Source organism: Oreochromis niloticus, linkage group LG19 (genome assembly GCF_001858045.2).
Source record: "Oreochromis niloticus isolate F11D_XX linkage group LG19, O_niloticus_UMD_NMBU, whole genome shotgun sequence".
Taxonomy (NCBI): domain Eukaryota; kingdom Metazoa; phylum Chordata; class Actinopteri; order Cichliformes; family Cichlidae; genus Oreochromis; species Oreochromis niloticus.
Window position 1 is genome coordinate 24,129,340 of NC_031983.2, and position 22,797 is coordinate 24,152,136.

The window sequence follows — 22,797 nt, forward strand, 5'->3', positions numbered from 1 at the left end:
TGACAATGATGATAAAACATTGCCAATGCAATAAAAGCATGCCTGGATAGGAAAACACAATGGAACTCTCAGTCATGGAATGGCCTTCTCAGAGCCCAGAACTCAACATTATTGAAACACTGTGGGATCGCCTTGACAGAAAACACAACCAAAGATCAGCCAACATAGTTTTATGTTTTATTTCTAAATGTCAAATATACAACTGTTTAAAGTCCTAGACAGTTGTTCACTTGCATAGTGATAGTGTTTACCCTTGGAGGATGAACGACATAACCCAAAGAAAACTGTCTTTCAGGAAATAAAAAGCTGGCAGATCTGTTATTATACTTTTTGAGTCATAGCATTGAAGAATAAAACATAAAATGCACTAAAGTGGATTGCACAGGCAGACTGTTTTTTTAAAGGCTCATTTTTTTTCAGGTATTTTAGGTGCGACACTGCATGCTGGTCCACTTTGCAGTGATTTATTGCTATAAAAAGCCTCACAAGACCCACTGGGTTCACTTGTTATAAAGACGGTGGAAAGTCCCTGTTGCCCTGTAAGATTCACTGTCAGACAGCCATTACCAGTCTCTAATCCAGGGCATCTATGTTGATCTGGTTCAACAAGAACAGATAGAATGATAATGAGATGATTAACTAGGAATTTTGCATCACCCTTCATCTAGATCTCTTCCATCTCCTCCTTTGCTCCCACTCTTTTCTCTTTGTAACAACTTGCAATATAGACTCACCTTGCTTGTTGCCAGGTGGCTAATGAATTTTTCATATCTAGTATATGGTGCTGGAGAGATGGGGTAAAATCCTGACATGGGAGGTTGCGTGGGTGGGCTTGTCAGTCTGTGGAGATGGGGGGGGCATCGATTAATGGAAGTAGGAAGTGTGAACAATTACAGCTTGGTCAGACAGGGCAGGGCTGAATTCTGCATGTTTCAGTAAGAAGGAGAGTGAAGGACGGTGGGATTCATTCTGCAATCCTAGGGAATGGGCTGGGGAAATTATAGTAAGGTTCTGAATTGTTGGCTCACTCACTTCAGTGGCAAGAATACAATCAATACAATCAATACTCCTACTCACATACCAATTAAAGCATTGGATAGTGGAACCCAGTGTTCATACATGACGTGCATATGCAGAAGATAAAGGCTAATCTTAATTCCAATATCGTTGATCCTTAAGAAATGGAAAGAAACAAAACAAGTTATTTTTCCTTTAAAAGCAATGATTACAAGCAATTCAGTGTAATGCACGAGTAGAGGCCACAATAGTGAGACTGGCTTCCACCTTTACTCTTGACAAGCACACAGCAATATATCGAAACAGGGATTTAGGTGTCTGTTGAATAGAAAATCTTCAACAGTGCTGTTCAGCTGCTGCTGCAGTATACCATCTATCATCTTCCTGCAATCCACTATAGAAGAAAGAAGGTATTAACCTTGGTGAAGGAAGTTATGCATTAAAACCTATAGGATAACATTTCTAGTTGGTATGACTTGATATTTTTTCAAAATTAGTATTGTTTGAACATATAGTTCAAAAGTGCTGCAAAACAGTTTGTTCGGCATAATGGGACAAATGAAAAACGTTATGCAGCATGAACAAAATATTTGTTCTATTGAGAGAATGAAGAAAATGACTAGATATTGAGCAGGTAGTGCAGTTCATTGACTATATTTAAGTAGTAAATCTGTGTGTGTTGTCTACATGCTGAATTAAGTGTATAGAAGAAACAAGAAAGTGAAGTTATTATTGTGCTGCTGGAACAGGAGAAACATCAGAAAGTTCATAAACATTTTGAGATTGACAGAAAAAGAATTATTGGGCAAATATGTGGATATGTAAAACTTGAGCAGGCCAGTGAAGGCATGGGAGGATATTACTGGGACTGACGTGGATACCCTAAGGATTAACAGGTAATTGGAAGAATGTTGGTTGAGCAAATTCTAGTCTTAAAGGCAAAAAGAATAGGAAAAAAAAATCATTTTTATAGGTCTGATTGGATGAAGAAATGTAGTCAAAACTCACTGTTCAGATATTTTGATGTTGTGGAAAAAAATGAAGGATTATTGGGGGAAAGAAATAAACAACAGAATCAATTTAAAAACACGACAGAATTTCCAGTCGAAATAGAAACGAGGGCAAAGATCACAAAATCAAAATCTCACAACCACACAGGAGAAAGCCATTCACGTCTAGCTACAGATAGCTTATGTATAGAAATAAAATCAAACCTTACATTCTACTGTTCCTCTGTCAGGTACTGTATAACAGCAGCATCTGTGGTGTAACAAAGGGAGAAAAACAGATGAGTTAGTCATTATCGTTCCAGTCTTGCAATATATGGGAGATATAAAAGCTAATCAGCGTTCTGCTTGTCAAACAGGACAAAGCAGCTGTTGTTTTACAGAGTGAGCAGAGGACAGAAATGTTGATGCTACATATTCCGAGATCTCATTCTACAGATACTAATAACTGTCCCAAATGGCAACACCTATGAGGGTAATCAGCAGTTTACAACACCCAACAGACAGGTTGATTAGTGCAGAACAGACCTAAACTGCAAATCATTTGAAGAACCAAAATGTCTTCATAAAGCATCTTAACATAGTATCTGAAAATGCGTGTACAATTTCTTCAGTTATCTTTTTGATTATTCTGATATGCACTGTAATACAAACAATCCAATCAGAGTAACATAATGTGGCTCTACAGGTAGCTTTTGACAGGAAAGTTAGTGACAGCCATCCTTCATTATCGGATTGATTTGGATCCACAAGGGGGAAGTCGGTGCAGGGAAATTATGTTTAGTATTTTCTAAACTGATTAGATGCTATTATTAGACATCCTAACTCGGCTATTTGCCCTCTGAGATAGTTTCATATGGTTATAGTAATGACTTGTAATTACTTTCCTTGATAGGCAGTCAAGAAGAGTTTTAAAGTGACACTGAAGGGGGGGGCAAATTATCATGAGAGCTAGGTAGCAGTGATCTAAAGAGTACAAGTTATATATAGAGACCAAACTGTGAACAAACAGCAGTGCTGCTGAACTTAAAACACACACACACACACACACACACACACACACACACACACACACACACACACTCACTCACTCACTCACTCACTCACTCACTCACTCACTCACTCACTCACACTCTCTCTCTCTCTCTCTCTCTCTCTCTCTCTCTCTCTCTCTCTCTCTCTCTCTCTCTCTCTCTCTCTCTCTCTCTAACATTTGTTAACTAAACTGACAACAACACAATACTATGATATTAACAAACATACACACATTAAAACATGAAAACGAACTAGTTCCATCAGGGCAAGCAAAGCACCAGTCCTTGTCCAAAGTAATCTAAAATGACACATCAATTAAAAACTGCTTTAATTAATTCAAAATAAAAATGATCTCTTTACATATTGAATAACATTCTGTCATAAAACATCTCCTGTTTGCATCCATCTTTTAAATTTCTGCCATCTTGTGGCTTCATTTAACTTTTGTCTCTTCAAGCAGATTTGACTCAGATTCTATTGGAATCTGTAGTGTTTATTTACCCTGTGCATGTTCATGTTCAGAGCTAGCATCAGCAAGTAAACTCCCACTTTGATATCTGTCAACCAAACAGATAAGCCTTCTCTTAGTCGCCACCAGAATTAGAATTGACTTTTAAGAAGTTTATAATAATTCCTTCACATGTCTGATTTGATAAACAGATGCTGAACAAGTACAGTTTCACCTAGCATTTTGTTAATATACCACTTGTCATGGTCGTGGGTCTGGTGACCCAGTGTTTATGTTGTGATTATTCAATAGGCTTTGAGTGTTTTCCAGGGTTTAGTCTTGTGTTTATAGCTTCCTAAGTTCTTTAAGTGCCGGTGTCTGAGTTTTCTCTAGCGAATAAAGCTGGCGTTTTGAGTTCTACCATTTGTTTGAGTCCTGCGTTTGGGTCCTACGCCTGCCACACAGCTGTACCTTGACACCAGCATTATTTTTCTATTAGCTTTTTGTCAGTTCGCCATGTCAAGCGGTATTTCTTTTTCTTAATTTATTTTAACATACTTCAAGATGTAGGCTTGTGTTACTGAGTATATGATCCTCAGAAGAAAGCCACAACAAACATATGATGCATTTCCATTATATTAAGTAAAAACCTTTCATAAAGAATTCATGTTAAACATCTGCAGTAATGTTTTCATTCTATGTAGTAGCAACGGGGAATATTTTTCTACAGTTTTTACTCTTTATGTAAAACTTGACAATTATACAGTTTTATTTGGAGTGAAAAAAATCCTTTGGCACTCATTGTTGTCAGCTCATGCTGAATACTTCTAATATTATAGAAGTAATACATTTTACAGTTCTTCAGTGAGGAAGCAGTGCAAAAGGGTGAAAATGTCCATGCAGAGTGCAGACAGATACACAAGGCCATCAGCTTATATAAAAGCATAAAAGACAAGCAGCACAAAATCACGGAAAGGTATGTTTTAACGTGGTCTTTGTTTCTGCTGCCTTCTGTGAAACCAGAAATGTTCAGAGATGAAAACACAATGTTAGAGAGTAATATGCATTGAGTTTAATGAAGTGGGGAAAGTTACCTGAAGCAGCCAGTAACATGAAAAACTAAATGTGGAATTTTTGGAGAAATTCAGTTTTGCCAAAAAACTAAAGGCTAAACACAAATGGGATAACCATAACTATTAACACATTTGTGTTTTCAAATAAACTCACTTGTCTGGAGCATTTAGGTGTGTGTTAAAAGAATACTAAGAAGGAATCACATTAGCAATGATCTTAGAGAAGCAACCGTTGCTGCCCATCAATAAGGGAAGCGTTATAAGGCCATTTCCAAATGATTGATGGTCTATGGTTCTACAATGAGGAAAAATATTCACAACCAGAAAACATTCAAGTTACCTGACATCCTAATAAATTCCCCGCCGAGGTCAGACTGTAATCCTCAGAGAAATTCCAAAACATCCAAGACCTACATCTCTGTAGGCCAGTCAGCATGTAAAATATTAAAGTTCATAACAGTACAAGTAGAAGAAGACAAGGAAAAAAACCCCGCTTTTCTTGTGTCTTAAAAAGGAACATGGCAGCACAGCTTAGGTTTGCAAAATTGCATGTGAAGACTTCTGGAACAATGTCCTTTGGACAGATGAGATGGTTTTTCCCCAACACACTGAATCCTATTTGGGGGATCAGCTGATCAGTAGAAGCATCTTATACCAACTGCCCAGCACAGAGGTGGTGGTATGATGATTTGGGCTTGTTTTACAGCCACAGCAATTAGGCACCTTGCTGTCATTGTTATACAGAGGAGTTCATGGTCTAAACAACACACACAAAGTATTCTGGAGTCAAATGTAAGGCTGTCTCTGAGTCAGACAACGCTTGGACAAAAATGGGTCATTCAAGGAGATAAACACTCCTAAGCACAGCAGCAAATCACAAATAGTTGATTCTGTTTAGTGGGAGAAATGTTTCGTCACTCATCCAAGTGACTTCTTCAGTTTCAGCTGACTGCAGCTTTCCCCAATCCTATAAACACTGAAATGACTGAAAGTAGGACCACTGATGAACAATGGGCTATGAGGTCAGTTTCTTGATCATTAATATTCAAATTGTCATGACTATTGATCAACAACCACTGATCATAAACCATCAATGACAATTGCTCAGTGGCCGTGAGTACCATTCGCAGAGAGGTGGGGAATGGCTATAATCACGGCATTGTAAGATGGTGAAAGATGGACCCTTAGGCCCCCTCCTCGATTCAGAGAAGGTCTCTCCCTTTTCAAATAAATGGTCTCTCCCCCGCTCAAACCAGCGCTCATCCCTGTCCAGGATACATACATCCTCATCATATAAGGAATGGCCACTGGCACTATCTCTACTTTCAAGATTAGGCTTAAAACTTTCCTTTTTGCTAAAGCATATAGTTAGGGCTGGACCAGGTGACCCTGAATCCTCCCTTAGTTATGCTGCAATAGACGTAGGCTGCCGGGGATTCCCATGATGCATTGAGTTTTTCCCTTCCACTCACCTTTCTCACTCACTATGTGTTAATAGACCTCTCTGCATCGAATCATATCTGTTATTAATCTCTGTCTCTCTTCCACAGCATGTCTTTATCCTGTTTTCCTTCTTCACCCCAACCGGTCGCAGCAGATGGCCGCCCCTCCCTGAGCCTGGTTCTGCCGGAGGTTTCTTCCTGTTAAAAGGGAGTTTTTCCTTCCCACTGTCGCCAAAGTGCTTGCTCATAGGGGGTCATATGATTGTTGGGCTTTTCTCTGTATTTATTATTGTGCTATCTACTGTACAATATAAAGCGCCTTGAGGCGACTTTTGTTGTGATTTGGCGCTATATAAATAAAATTGAATTGAATTGAATTGAATTGAATTGAATTGGCCAGTGATCTCTTACAAACTACCTATACTGCTTCAGTGACTGGAACACAAGTGAAGAGAGAGAGAACATCATACGATACCATTGTTTCACCTGGCTCCATAATGACATCTCTCACCTTCTAAATAAACTCTGGATGTGGTGTTTAGAGCTGCCTACCAACACGCTGAGGTTCAAAGTCAGAGACTAACTGTTTCAGACAATCTATCACTCTCTTTGTGTAACCACTTCCTGGGTCTCATTTCAGAGGCTCATAAATATTTTTCACATTGAGCAGTGAAATAATTTTCTCATGTTAGTCTTTCTTGTTTAGCAAAACTGCACCTACCCTTGTCTGCCCAATAATAATGTTGTTGTCATTACTAAGCTGTGTGATTGCCTTCCTCTCCTCCATGCTGATGCTTGATGTTGGGGGCTTTGCATTGCTGAGGCAGGCTGAAACTTTTCTCCGCAGTTGCTCTGCTTTCACATCTTCAGTGTTGTTGTCTCGAATTGCTGTTTCTTTGGCTGTGATCAGGTCCACTAGTGGGAACTGAGCAGCAAATCAATAGCAAAATGACTGAAAAGAATAGAATCAAGGTGTTGTAATGGCCCAAGTCAAAGTCCAGACCTCAGCCCAATTGAAATGCTGTAATGGGAAGCTGTGCATAAATGAATGCCTATAAATGTCAATAAACTGAACAACATTGTAAAGAAGAATGGACAAAAAAAATTTAACAAGAGTATGTATGTAAAATCATACAGAAAACCGTTACTCCACTTCAAGTTATTGCTGCCAAATGCTGTTCTAAAAGTCACTCAGTTATGGGGTATATTCAATTTTTCATAGGACTGCATTTATTTTTCACATACTTACCACATACTTACTGTATATGAATGACCACAAGAAATGCTTTTGATTAAATGTTTAGCCGAGCCATCAAAGGAAGATTATATCCACAAAACTAAAATGATTGTCATTCATTTATAGAAGCCCTGTTTTTCTTTGTTGTTTATGTGAGGAAATATGAATGCCCCAGCTTGTCCTGGAAAACACAGGCAAATAACACACAAAGGGAGACATTGTCTTATTGCTGGTAAATGCAATTTTAATGTTTAAGTTCAACTGAATTTGTATTTGATTATCCAAATAATATTTTACATGAGACATAACATGAAAATAAAATTACCAGTTTCATACCCAGGACATCTGTGCTTATATTATTGTAGGATACAATATTAATTATTTTGAGGTGACTACTGTTGTGTCGTAGTATAATATAAATAAAACTGAATTAAATTTGATTCGAATGTGGTCCCAGGCTTCACTCTGGAAATCCTTGGTCCAGGTTTGATATTGGAGATGAGCTAAGGCCACATCAGGACTGGTACTGATAACAGAGTTTGTGATGGTCTTATATGAGAAGTCCATCTTGGAGCTGGTTGTATCTTCTTTGATGGTTATGGTTATTAGTTACATGAAATTTTGCATTAGAGTTTATGTTGCAACTGCATCTGACATGTCATTAATAATAACAAACAGGAGAAAATGGGACAGAAGGTGTGCCATTTATAAAGCTAAGAACCTTGGGCTCATGTCTAAAGTAGGGCAGCACAAAGATCTGAGAGGTCAGGCCTCATGTTGTTTTTTTTGTATTTGAGCCTAACACAAACACGTCTGTCTTGACTTCTACATTTTGAAAGGCTTTTGTAATAGTTTGTGGTAATGATTTGGTTAATATTAAAAATAACCTTTTTGAATCACTGAGCCTGGTGGATACAGAAAGCAGAAAAATAAATGACAACGTGCCACAAAAAGGCTTTCATGGATTCTTGTAGAAGAGCAGGTCTTAGCTTTCAGAGTGTCCCTTTGTGGAATACAAGGTAATGTAGCTGTAATGAAGCAGACTGAAAGGACTAGTGTGATGGAGCTAGTGAGGTAACATGTCAAGACAAATTACTCCCAGATGTACAAATCTACCATTGCCCTCTCCCAATAGCTGAAAATTTTCAAAGCTGAACTTGTTTTGGAGCAGATTAAAATGAACATTTGGTGACACTGATTTCATTGTGTTTCTTATTTTTCTAGTCATATTGCGGGAGACCTGGAAGACTTTCAACACAGACACTTCTCCACAAAAAGGTTAGTGACTGACTTCAAAGTGACAGACTTGCATAAATAGGATCAAGCAAATCACTTGTTTCTTTTTGCGTCTTCATAATGTGAGAGGTGTGCCTTCATTGCCACTGTGTAGATTCCATGCCCGTGTAAAGGTCTTATCTGTGATGTACAAACGGCAGCGTCTGAAAGGTTGCTGGTGATGGTGGTGTATCTCCAGTCTGTCATTTTTCCCTTTCTTCCCTTGGTAAATGGCAGCTGTCTTCCTTTCTTGCAATGCGTGGAGTGATGCTGAAGGCTTGTTTACAGACACCCCATGGGATGGAGGGCATGATGTGAATTAGGAGGTGGCTGAGGTGTTAGAAGGACTAAGGAAGATCATGCTACAATGTGACTGCACTGTAGTTGAAAGCGCAGGGGAGAAGTGCAGACTCGGCGTCGGAGCCTTGTAAAGTCTGTAGATCTTGCTCTCACTACGCAGTGTTGGTTTGTATGTACAGAAGCCCATAGGGAAGCTTAAGTGGAGGGTCCTGGGGGAAAACCAAACGATTTAAAACTAAGCAAGTGACCATCTGCTATCTGAATTCATTGTACTGTACATTGGTGACATCAGTATCAGTTAAAATGAAAAGTTCTCCTTTCTGCTCAGCTATAAAATCTCTCTGACCCTGGAAAGTCACCATTGTGGGAGAAGAGCCTGAAGGATAAAGAGTAAAATTAAGTTTAGACCCCAAACAGTCATTCATACTTTCCTTATAAATGAACATTTTAAGGTTGACATACAAAGCATACATTTTTTCCGGTACAATGTCTACAAGGACTACAAATGTTCTCTTCCCTGCACAGGACTAAAACATTTGATACATTCACTTTGTAATATTAGGCATTTATCGTACAAATATGACAATGGAAGCATAGAATGTTCTTTTTTTTTTTTTTTTTTTTTTAAATCCTTGTAAAAGCCGTGCGCTGATGTATTCTTTTCAAATCCTTTGTGGTGAGGCTTTGAAAGGGAGAGTGGCCCTGCATAATAATACAATCTAAGGTGGAAAATAAGCTTGACAGTTAAACTGAGTACATCAAAACACTGTGAATTTCTAAACAATTTAATTTATTTCACCACTGTGCATATTGTGGATCAAAATGTACTAAAGATTCAGTGTTTTTTCATGGAGCGATTTGATTTAACAGGTAACCTTGTGTTTTCGCAGTCTTTTTCTATTGTGTACCAATGATCCAATACAGAAATAACAGTCAAAGGACAGTTTTAAGTTCTGAATATATGATGCTCACTTTCAGCTGTATAGGGGGGAAAAATGGCAAGATTCTCAGAAATGTCCAGTTCCACCATTGGTTGGCACTTCATGACGATAGTTTAAAATCATTTCTTCCCTAATATTGAAGCTATTTACATGAGATAGACTGATGGTTAATTGCTCTTGAAACGGCATGAATGTAGCCATGTTATTTATGTATTCTCAGCACAGCTTGTCATTTGTGAATAACATTTGAAGACAGGACATAAGGAACGTGTATGTGATACATTTGGACATAAAATGAAAGCAATCCTATCATTTCATTCATTTTATTCACCTAATATGATGATTTTATGTTCCATTTTATATTTGCTTTATTCTGTATTCTTCAAAATGAACAATTTCAACATTACTGAGTGCAATTACATTTCATGAATTGGTTACTCGCTGTCACTGCTTGTGCCTATGCACTGAACACTGGTCTTGGTACAACCTACATTAAATGGAAATCCTTGGATAGCGAGCTGGACAGTCCCTAGTTTGGGGTCTCTCTAGATACCCTAGATCATGAGTCAATGACTGATTTTGTAATCATATTATATGACCTTTGATTTCATACATTGAACCATTATAAAGAGAGCAGCTAAACTGTCAGCTGATTACCACCTGATAGTGAGTTGGATAAGATTCTGGGAGTGGATGGCTGATAGGCCTGGCGAACCCTGACACATTATCAGGCTGTATTGGAAGTATCTGGGAGAGGTCCCACAGTGGAAGATCTCCAACCCCTCCCTCTGGCAGAGCTTCCACAATATTCTGAAAGAAACCAGAGGCCAGAGTGGGGCATGTTCCACATCTCCATTGTTGAGGTGGCTATACAGAGTTTTAGCCAACCATAATGTTGCTGGTGTCTGCCACAGCGGCAAGCCTAAAATCACATGCTGCACACCACAGTTAAAGGGAACTGTCAAGCTAACAGAATTATTGAACTTGGTAGTTTGTGGCACAGTCTTTGGCGTTGGTGGTTGCCAAAGCAAAAACTTAGGTATAACAAGACAGAGGTGGGACCAAGTCATTGTTTTGCAAGTCTCAAGTAAGTCCCAAGTCTTTATCCTCAAGTCACAAGTCAAGTCTCAAGTAAAGTCAAGCAAGTCAGAGTCAAGTCGCAAGTCAAGACAGACAACTTTCAAGTCAAGTCCCAAGTCCGAAACTTTGAATTTCAAGTCCTTTCAAGTCTTTTTTTTAACCCTCTGGGGTCCCGGGTATAATTGGCCGTTCTTGACTACTTTTGATTTTACTTCTATATTTCACTTTTAAAATATGTTTTTCTTGCCTTGTTTGGTATCATTATTTACAGCACAACCTCAAATATCTGAAATTTGAGTTATTTTTTTCATTTTGGTATATTAGCACAGTTGATCTAAATTCAGACAAAAAATTCAGAATCCGAGTAGAAAAAAGTTATATTTTTTTACATGTTTAACGAATCATTTTCATAACTTGAAATGCAAATAGAAATTGTACATTTCTAAAAATTATGCACAAGTTTTGCAAACAACAAAGTTATATGGTACTATTTACCTAAAAATGCAGCCAAGGCCTCAGGCATTTTTTATATAACCATTTAAATCTATTTACAGAACAATCAGGTGTGCTGCATCAAATAAGAAGGCACACAAATTATTTGTGCCAGTCCAAAAAATGTAGTTTGTGTTCAGTATAAGACAGAGGAGAACACCACAGGCCTAAACCCTGCAGGTCTGACAACTGGAGGTGCAACAGTCCAGTTTTCTATGTGGAGACAGCGTTTACACTGGAATCTGCCTTTGACAGCTTTTTTTAGATCAAATATGAAATTCAGCAGTCTAACTGACACACAATACAAAACAATAACTACACAACAAACTAACTATAGCCTCCAAACACGCTAAACGTCACTAATGTCTCAAATATGAAAACTCTCTCTCTCTCTTTCTTTCGCTCGCCCGCTTTCCGTCGCGGGTGTCACTCCTAAAAACTTCCCCTTCTCCCTAAACAACCAAATGTCACATGTTGCCTTATCATTTTTTTTGATTGGCTGACATGGTAAACTCTAACACCAATAGGGAAGGGGTGTTTTTTCTTTTTCTTTTTTCACTCGCAAGTGGAGAGCGTATGCTAGGCTGTCTGTAGAAAACGCCGTTTTTGTCTAGCATCCCTGTTGAGAATAACCTTTGCAAATAAACAACAGCTAATAATATAAGATCAAAGTATTTTATTTGATGTATTGACATAAATGACAGAAGAAAAAGGCCATGTATAGCAGGACTACTCAATTACACACTAAGGTGGGCCAGATTTTCTAACCAAAAAAAAAAATTTCCCAGGCTCAGACATGCAAAAGTTAAACACGACCATACACCAATTGCAAATTAAACACAGTGATTTTGAATTGTGATGTGATGGTAAAATAAATATTTGTCAGTCTAAACTGGGTTAAATCTACGGGGTTAATGATGGGGAGGAGACGGAGAGAGACTGAGTACAGCTACAGAACCCACTTTCTGAAACGGACCCTGCTCACCCTAGTCGAACCTCGGATACAGGAGGAACAATGCGGTTTTCGTCCTGGTCGCGGAACACTGGACCAGCTCTTTATCCTCTCGAGGATACTTGAGGGTGCATGGGAGTTTGCCCAACCAGTCTACATGTGTTTTGTGGACTTGGAGAAGGCATTCGACCGTGTCCCTCGGGGTGTCCTGTGGGAGGTGTTGCGGGAGTATGGGGTGTCTGGCCCACTGCTACGGGCCATTCGATCCCTATACAACCGTTGTAAGAGTTTGGTTCGCATTGCCGGCAATAAGTCGGACTCGTTTCCGGTGGGTGATGGGCTCCGCCAGGGCTGCCCTTTATCACCGATTCTGTTCATATTTTTTATGGACAGGATTTCTAGGCGCAGCCAAGTGGCGGAGGGCTTTCACTTCGGTGGCCTCAGAATCTCATCTCTGCTTTTTGCGGATGATGTGGTTCTGATGGCTTCATCGGGTGGGGGCCTCCAGCTCGCACTGGAACGGTTCGCAGCCGAGTGTGAAGCAGCGGGAATGAGGATCAGCACCTCCAAATCTGAGGCCATGGTTCTCAGCCGGAAAAGGGTGGAGTGCCCACTCCGGGTCGGGGATGAGTTCCTGCCCCAAGTGGAGGAGTTTAAGTATCTCGGGGTCTTGTTCGCGAGTGATGGGAGAAGGGAGCCGGAGATCGACAGACGGATTGGTGCTGCGGCTGCAGTGATGCGGACGCTGCACCGGTCCGTCGTGGTGAAGAGGGAGCTGAGTGTAAAAGCGAAGCTCTCAATTTACCGGTCGATCTACGTCCCGACCCTCACCTATGGCCACGAGCTGTGGGTAGTGACCGAAAGAACGAGATCGCGGATACAAGCGGCAGAAATGAGCTTCCTCCGAAGGGTGGCTGGCCTCTCCCTTAGAGAGAGGGTGAGAAGTTCGGCCATCCGGGAGGGGCTCAGAGTAGAGCCGCTGCTCCTCCACATCGAAAGGAGCCAGTTGAGGTGGTTCGGGCATCTGACAAGGATGCCCCCTGGGCGCCTCCTGGGTGAGGTGTTCCGGGCATGTCCCACCGGGAGGAGGCCCCGGGGCAGACCCAGGACGCGCTGGAGAGATTATATCTCTCGGCTGGCCTGGGAACGCCTTGGTGTTCCCCCGGATGAGCTGGAGGAGGTGGCTGGGGAGAGGGAGGTCTGGGCTTCTCTGCTTAGGCTGCTGCCCCCGCGACCCGACCTTGGATAAAGCGGATGAGGATGGATGGATGGATGGATGGACCCTGCTCACCATTCACCGACAATTCTGAGCTAACAAGTTGCATGTTATTCTTGGATGCGCTTGCAGGACCGGATTTAAAATAGCATGACAAACATATCATACCTGTTAAAGCCAAACAGTATCATCAACGTAGCCCGAAGAACATTTGCTAATAAGATGAAGTTAGCTAAGTCAGCTGTCTCATCATGGCAAAAAAAAAAAAAAAAAAAAAAAAAGCACCACCTACCGTTCTTTATGCAACTTCAAATGTCGGACAAAGTTGGAAGTTGTTCCATCTCCGTCTGTGATTCTCTTCTTGCATGTTTTGCATATTGCATTTCGTTTTTTGTTGACTACTTCGTAGTTTATGTACCCGAAAGAAATTACTCTTGGGAGCATTTTTGGCTCGAGCGTTTTTGTTCTTGTTTTTTTCAAATCTGGTTAATTTGATTGGCTGTGCTACAGCCCACGCTCACATACATGGAGTGTGGTAAGAATGAATGAATGAATAAAGTGAATTAATGGTCCGCACTTTTTATATAATATGTATGTTAAATTTTAGATTTGGGTAAAATATCAAGTCTTTTCAAGTAAACAGGTTCAAGTCCAATTCAAGTCCCAAGTCACTGGTGTAAGAGTCCAAGTCAAGTCACAAGTCTTACAACCTTTTTTCAAGTCAAGTCTAAAGTCATAAAATTAATGACTCGAGTCTGACTCGAGTCCAAGTCATGTGACTCGAGTCCACACCTCTGTAACAAGAGTTCAGTGAAGCCATGAAATAAGACTGTAGATCAGCCTCAGCAAGGTTATTGAACATAAGCTTGCACAATGAGAATGTGGTGAACTCAACTGGAAATGGGTCAGGGAGTGGGAGGAATTCTTTAAGGATCTCCTGAGTTCAACTAAAAGGAATGATCCATCACTAAGGTTGAGGTCAGTGAATTAGTGAAAAACTCTCAGCTCAGGATGTTTTTGGGCTGTCCTGGTTGATGGACCTCTCAAACAATTGGTGGGGCTTGGGACGGTGCCTTTTTGATTGACAAACTGAAGTGATGGTGTACTATTCTTATAAAGGGGGAAGAGAAGGTGTCTGGAATCACCCTTGGAGATGGGGTGAGAAGCCTTGTAATGATCTCTGAATAGAGCCGCTGCTCTGCTTACAAGTATACAGTTGAGGTCATTCTGGTATCAAACTAGAACCAGTTTTAGGTGTGTCCTAGGAACAAGTAGGACGACCCAGTAAAAGGTGGAGAGACTACATTCCTCTGTTTGCTATTGAATGCCTAAGTATGTCCATCCAGGGAGTTGTGAAGAGGTAGCTCTGGGCATCTCTCCTTAACCTGGATGGATCAATGGATATGTATTATTAAAAGCCTTTTCAACTTCCTGTTTTTTTTTGTTTGTTTTTTTTTTTCTCTCTCAATTTCCTAAACCTACCCAAACAGCGAGTGAAGGGGAAAAATCCAAATCAAAAGTAATCTAACTTGTATACGAGACCCAGTCAGGTCCCTTGTTGACATTTGTTTCCCTCATCCAGCAAATTTGTATTCTGTACCAGTTCCCTGGAAGATATTGCCAAAAGAAGCGCCCAATGCATTCAAATGCAAAATGACCAAGTCAGTTTGTGAAGAGCTGGAAATGAGAATTTGTTCTGTAAACTCATCTTAAAAAAATAGATTGCGTGCCCCTTTAAGTAAGCAACCTAAATACTTTTTCAAGCTCTGAAAATTAGTGTCAAACCTTTGATGCTCCATTAAACATGGTCTGCATGATTTGTGTGAACTCCTAACTGCTAGTTGATAAACCTCCTTTGTGCTGGCTCACTCGTCACCCCATCTCCCCTCACTCAAGTCACACATGACAGTTTTTTAGGAAGAGGGGAAAGTAGTTATTAGCAAACCATTAATAATTCACAGTTTAATGTGCATCCAAGGACATGCTTTAAGTCACTATTAGAGATTTAAACCCACAATAAATCTACTTCATACACTGAAAGGCATGCAACAGCCACCACCCAGTCTGCTAAACTTCTATGAGCATGATTCATTCGAGGCCAATTATAAAGCCAACAACGCTGCGAGTGTGGCCGAGCACTTCTTATGGTGGCAGCTTTCCACGTTTGCTATTTATCATGAACAACTCAGGCGAGATGTCTGCCAAGTGCTCTGCCGTCCATTTGCAAAGTAGCATGTAAATATAATTAAATGATGACATAACCAAATTATGTAAGAGTCTCTAATGGAGTCTGTAACCTTCTTCAATTCTCCACATGAGCGTTGTTGTATCAGACTGCTTTTGAAGATGTAACAGCAGCTGAAGAGCAGAATTAATGGCAAAGGAGTAGGAATAAATGCAGCACCGTGTGGAGCTCTGACCTCACATGGCTTGGTTTATATTTAGCATTAAAGGAAATAAAAAAATATGACTCTATGAATGATCTCATTTTGCATATTAAGTCCCACAAAGTAAGAATAACGGCGGTGGGACAGAGGGGAGCAGACTAACTCGCGAAGAAAACCATGAGTCACGTTAGAGGGCCAAAAATTAGATGCTGAGAGGGGAACACAAGTAAACAGGATTATGGAACAGACCCCGAGGCAAACGAATATCACTGAGAGGTATATCACTGCAAACAAAGATGAATCAAATTCCTCCAGGGTGAAAACCCACAACTTAAAAACGAGGCACTAAAGCTCCTTACTTTTACATGTTTAAAAAAAAATCCATCATATTCTCTTCAGTTTTTCCTTAGCTTCTAAGGTATGGCCTCATCATCCATCATGAAACGGTTACTCTTTCACTGTATATTTTACCACATGCTCCCATGGGTGTTCCACTGAAACCCAGTATGATGAAACATGGTGCAGAGAGCCTTCCACAAGCTTTAATCATTTCTCCACCATTCTTTATAGAGCGATTATTAGCACAGGGATTAATCGGCTCATTTAAATCTCATGCTGGCCTCTTGTGATTTACTTCTGTTGGCAGTTCCAAGTACACAAAGGAATAGTGATGGCACAGAGGGGTTAAGCAGGAGTGGTGTTTTCCCTGTTTACTCCCCTCTTGATGTAAGTGTCTGCTTGCCAGGAGCTAACAAGGAGCGCAAGACACTTTAACCACTATATCTCCTGACTGGAAAGCTTCATTAGATTGACCGGGTGAGGTGAGGATTAGAAGGATTGGAAGAGCAGGCGAGGAAAAGAGGGCAATTAGTAACCCAGCTAGGGTGCCTTCTTTGGTGAAGCACACAAACAATCCAGCAGCTCTGCAGCACCACGGCTATGTTTTTATTGTCCTCTTGTACTTATAAGAAATTCCTGCAGTAGTATTTATGCTGTAGTTTTGTTGTGCTATGTGTTCTGGCAGTTTTATGAGGCAATTTTTCTCAGGATGTGTGGGTGTGAGGGTGGGTGGAGTGGTGGTGGGAGGGGAGCGTCCAGCATAGATATATACACCATGTAAGCACAATGCCCTTGGATCTGGCCTTGGACCTCTGTTACATTTCATCCCTCTTTCTTCACTGTCAACAGATCAAGTAACAGCAAAACTAATTCCAAAAGTGGAGTGGCTACAGACCACAGTTTTATTTTTTACTCAGGTAGGTGGGAAGATGTAATGCTTTCAGAGATGCTGCTTGCTATTTGCCTGCTATTTAGTATGCTAAGTATACCACAGTGAGACTGACTGTAACAACATTTAGTTGTCTTTAATACAATGATAGTAATTAGTACTGTGTATATTTTTAGAATTCACAGTACATATGCTTAATGCTTAGTTTAGGTCATCCATTTGTTGAAGAAAATTCAGAAGTGTTACTTAAAGGTGCTTTGTGAAGTTTTTGACCATTGTTGGTGCTATGGAGCGATGTCTGTGACATGCAAAGACATGAAAAGGCAATGAAGAAGACTACTAACCAGTGTTCCTGCATGACATTTACTTGGCAGTGAGCCATTTATAATTAAAATGTTACTGTACTGAACACCATTACATATTTCTTTGTAATATGGACGTGTACACAGCACAGCAGTGTCTTCGTCTGTTAGGACACAGCATTTGGCTGTGGCTCAGGAGGAAGACCTTGTTGTCCACTAATCAGGGGCTTGGCGATTTGTTCTGCATGTCAAAGTGTCCTTCGACAAAACGCTGAACTCCAAATTGCCCCCGATATATTCATGAATGTATGAATAGATGAATGTTGCTTGTCGTGTAAGGTGTTTCTCCTGTAAAGTATAAAAGTCAATTTTCTTCAATGCTAAATATTTTTTTCATAATTAAAGAAATTATCTAACGTCACAATTTTCGAGCTGTAATAAGGTACAGAATCTTCTCTCAGTTAAACAAGTGAAAATCAAGTTCTCTGCGAATGGAAATGAGCTGCTGTACACCCGCATTTACCTGATAGATATATATATGTCATTAACAAATAAAAGCAGGTGGAGTAGATTTGTATAACAAAACAAATGTCAGTAACTTATATCAGTTACTTCAACAGATGATAGGATGTCCAGAGCTGTCTTTGTGTCTCTCCGGTGAAGGTGACTTAAGTGTCTGATTAGGTTTGTTATGAGCATTTACATGGTGGTCCCTTCCACAGTCACTTTGGCAAACCTTCTGTCTTCAATCACAGTGATCTGCCTCCGTGTTAACAACAAGTTTGAGTGTGAGGGTCACTATTTCATATATATTGACTAAAAATTTTACCTACATTATAGAGTAAAACGCACACCTGTAACTGGTTGTATTATGCACTGTCACAACTGCATCTATATGCAAGTGTGATGTGTGCCTTTGTGTAATTGGCAGTCTGTGTAAAGCTGTGACCCACTGTAAGCTAAAACTATCTCTAGGCCAATGTGTCACAATGCACGATTAAAACTGGACAGATGGATGAAAAATCAATACTAAACTAGTTTTTGAGATGAAATCCTTGACCTGTAATGTTATTACTTGCAGTAGTTCTAGTGTTTCAGTGTCTTATGATGGGCCAAGTGCTGCTTGGCTTTCCACTCAATAAATCCTCTATGCTAAACAACAGAAATGCATTGTCTGCTAAATTTGTCATGATTACAGTAAAGAGTGTATGACAGCAGCAGAAATCTGCTTCTTGCCTGCTGGAACACCAGTTCTATTTTATCATACAGACACTGGGTATCTTCACGGTTCGTTGTTATTATTACAGAACAGCTTGACAACATATGGTCAGAAAGCACAGAGGAAAGGCAGAAATATTGAAATTTCACCCAAAGAAGTGGAACGAAATAATTGTTCACAATCTACACGAAAATAAACTCAATGTGTGCAAGTACAGAATACTGCGTGACTTGTCTAGAGAACTGGAGGGCAAAACACTGCTCCAACATATAGCCATCTGTTTAATGCCAAAAATATTTATATCATTAAAAGTGAGAAAAAATGAGAATATATATCACATGCAAACAAACTAAGTCTTTGTAAATCACAAATTGAATGTGTACAGTTCATCTATATTGTGTCTGGATCTCTACCAATCCACTGTCATTATGTCAAGTGGTAACTTTATTTCATTGCCTTAAAAACTGATGAGTATTTCATGATGAGTCATTGACTACAGAAAGAAATATGCATATGCAAGCGATCTGCTTCAGTTAATTTTTGGAAATTGAACTTAGTTAGCTTATAAATTGCTTCCAAAATTTAATGACAATTGTTTTTTGGCACTTGAAGAAAATGGAAATTGTGCGTGTGTGCGTGTTAGGCTTAGGTTATACTAACTTCAAAGTCACACCCTGTGATAAACTATAGGGTTTCTTTTCTTCAAAACAATGCATAATAAAGCTGGGAGAGCAAGAATTCTCTCTGTGGGGTCGCAACTGTGTGCAGAGACTTTTTAACACTTTTAAATCACACACAGTCATTTGATCCATAGTTAGTGCTAAGTTATTGATTACAGTGGGTTTAAAGAACAGATGCCAAAATGAGGAGAAAGTAAAATATAATTTATGCAAATGAATTGGCAATTGTTGAATTTAATTCCCCATGTTGTCTCTTCAATTGGGAAAAACATCATAAACACTAAGACCTTAGTGATCCTAAATACTTCACGAATGCTTTCCTCTTTTTCACACAATAATTTTGAAAAATTTAGTGAACTCTTTCATTGTTTTCCTCGCATTATCAGAATAATCAGAATCAGAATACTTTATTAATCCCTAAGGAAATTATGTTTAAAAAAATAAATAAATAAATAGCACTCTAATAGTAAGTAAAAGACAAAGAAAAAAGTATGAAAAGCAAGACAAAGTTAAGGTATGGGGAAAAAAGCAGGAGCAACTGAAACGAAATACATATGTGCGCATTATGCTTCCTAATAAAATGCCCACACGAAAACACTGTTCTTCCCAAAGCATTTTTAATCTTGTTGAGCAATATCCCATGATCTGAGTAAACTTTAAAAGGAGTTTCCGGTTAAATTTCTTTTTCAGCTACATGGTAAATTTTATGACCAATTCACATCGTTTAAAAGCAAAAAACAAAAAAAAAAGAAACACCAACTTTAAGGATATTAATGTTCATTAATGTTAATGTAAACGCAAGTCATTTGCCTTTTTTAGCCTTTCATTAAGCCAGACCTCATTCAGAGGCTTTGCTGCACTAAGCTGATTTGCTCTTAAACAGACACATTATGCACAAAACAGAAAGAAATACCTGTGATAATATTTCCAATTTAAAAAAAAAAATTGCATCAGAACATGGTGTCGACTAAGCAGCTTAATGCAATGTCAGTTGAATTGTAATCCCTGTGCTAATTATTTCAGAGAAGACAGCCGGATCATTGGTTCATTAAGACTTGCGGTACTTTGCTTAATTTGTAAAGTAATGATAGGATTTGTGGTGTATTAACACAAGATTTGCTGGATTTTTTTTTTTTTTTTTTGAATGGCTCATGCACACAACTAAAGAGAATGGCAAGTAATGCGATATGCCAACCAGGTGGTCAGCTTGAGGCAAAGCTGAGGAAAAGGTGCTCCTTGTCAGAACAATCCCTTGCCCAGACTTCAGACCGAAGAACATTTAATTTGAGTTTAATAGAAATTCCCGCAGCTGTGCCTGTTTGCAAATGATTTTTCTCTAATGAGAAGCCATGGATCACAAGGTTATAGCATGTTATTTTTTTTCAGAATACTGATATTTTATTATAGTAAAGCAGGATGATTATTTGAGGAATGTTAGTATTGCAGAAAAATGAGAAAACCAATGCCTCTTACATGTTTTTGTGTGAAATAAAAGCACGTGTATGTTTTTGCTCAAAGAGTTGTTGGAGAAAAACTCCAACATGTAGGTCACAGCCAAATGCATACTCTACCCAGCAGGTTAAGGACACAGAGCGAGATTGAGGAAAGCACAGAGGAAGGGAGTTGTAGGAGCCAAGATGATTATAAACAAACCTAAAAGAAATTGAAACATTGGAACACACGGCAAGTTGATTTGGGGGCCACATCTGCTTTTACTAGTAGCAATTTGGAGAAAACAAGATAGTGAGATGTGGGCAATTTCTTTTTGGCTAGCTCTCGATGGTCAATACATCCTGTATGTGCCTGCTTGTCCCTGTTTCAGCACAAGACCAACTGTAACTGCATTTTTAAATATTGCCTATATATATATCCTGCTGATGAGCTGCTGCAGTTGTTTTTGGGTGGGGGGAGAAATGCAAACTCCTAGATATGCATACTGAACAAATTCTGTGATTTATATTCGTATGGACGACCAGGGCGCTTCACATGCACGTCTGTTACCAGGAAACAGGGGTGAGAGAGACAGATAAAAAGGAGGGGAAGAGGGAATATAAACTGATGCTTCTCCCAAAATGGGAAGGAAGACTGCGTTGAAGATACACAGTCAAGTACCACTGCTGTGGTCTATTTTTGGCTTTTACAGCCCCCCACACTCCTCCCAAATGCCACCCTGTTCTGAGATTTTCTTTTTCTTACAACTTGAGTCATTGATACAAGGTTTGTTCTTTCCAAAGGCATAACAATTGAGCAGACTCTGTGTTGTGCTTGGATGCTTCTTGCTGTATCCACGCTTGCAAAGGCTCTCCCACTGCTCCCGTGACACCAGATAATTCACTATTAATGCACCTCTAACCTCTCCCCTGTGATGTATGTCACAGAGTCAAGTACTGGGCATGCCCTGCACCCTGGTCCCTCTGGGCAATATATCATCTTAAACCTTGACGTCCTGCACCACAGCACTGGCTAATATTGACAAGAGACCAGTGAAAAATCACCCAGCGACCCCGGTTAGCACCTCCTCCGGTCCTATCTTTTTCTCAAGAAGCAGGATCTGGGAAGGTGGTTGACACTGTGCTCACCATCTGGCCACCGAATTGCCCCGTCTCTGGTCCCAGAGTTGAAATTCATCAGATGTGGCGCTAAAGTTGACCAGCAATGGCCCATTAGACTCCAGCAGGTCGATGCTTCACTAATTGAGAAGAGCTCCAACAGCAACTTCTTCGCCAATCCATCCAATCCATAAGTGAGATAGAATGATCAGTCAAAAACCCAGACTCTGTTTGTGCTCCCTCAACTGACCTGGATGACTGATGCATTGAATGTGTTTGGTATTGATGTAATGAATCATGATGATAAGTCTTTTACTGTGGATGCACTTTTGCGGGATAAGGGTGGGTAAAAGAAACACTTGTCTTCTGGTAGCTTAAAGGATTTCAGGTGATCTCCAGGTGAGCACAGCCACACATCAGCAGTTTCCAGAGAGGTGATGAATGATCCTTGAGCTGTGCACATTCCAGTGTATACAGGCAAGACTGTACTCACTGATATTAGAATACTGGAGAAGTTAGTCCTTTGAGAAACGTGGGTTCTTGTTTTTTTTTCGTTTTTTTTTTTTCTTTAGATCGAAGGATAAGCCTTAAGATGAGGAAAACTGCATTTGAAAGCTTTAAGCATATTAAACCATAGAGATCTAATCATATGCCTGATGATAAGGACCCAGGGTTGTGTGCATTTGTGTGTGCACATACATGTGTATTTGGTTGCTTTTTTTTTTTTTTTCTTAAGAACCTCCAAGTGCCTGCGCTACTTCCCATTTTAATCTACATGCTTTTCATTATTTCAAAAAGCCTGTGGTTGTAGAAATTCATTTTCAGGAAAAGACTGATTTCTTTGGAAGTGGTCAGCTTGTCAATTTTTAAACATTTTTGATAAAACCTGAAAGTAGTGGAATGAACCAAGGCAATGA

General features: G+C 39.7%; 1 protein-coding gene across 1 annotated transcript in view; it reads left to right on the forward strand.

The window, feature by feature from the left end:
* Positions 1-22,797, forward strand: part of alk (ALK receptor tyrosine kinase) — a 482,106-nt gene that overhangs the window by 42,624 nt on the left and 416,685 nt on the right. The window contains exon 2 of the mRNA XM_025900878.1: positions 8,484-8,537. The gene's annotated coding sequence lies outside the window, so the exon portion shown is untranslated. The remainder of the gene's footprint in view (positions 1-8,483; positions 8,538-22,797) is intronic.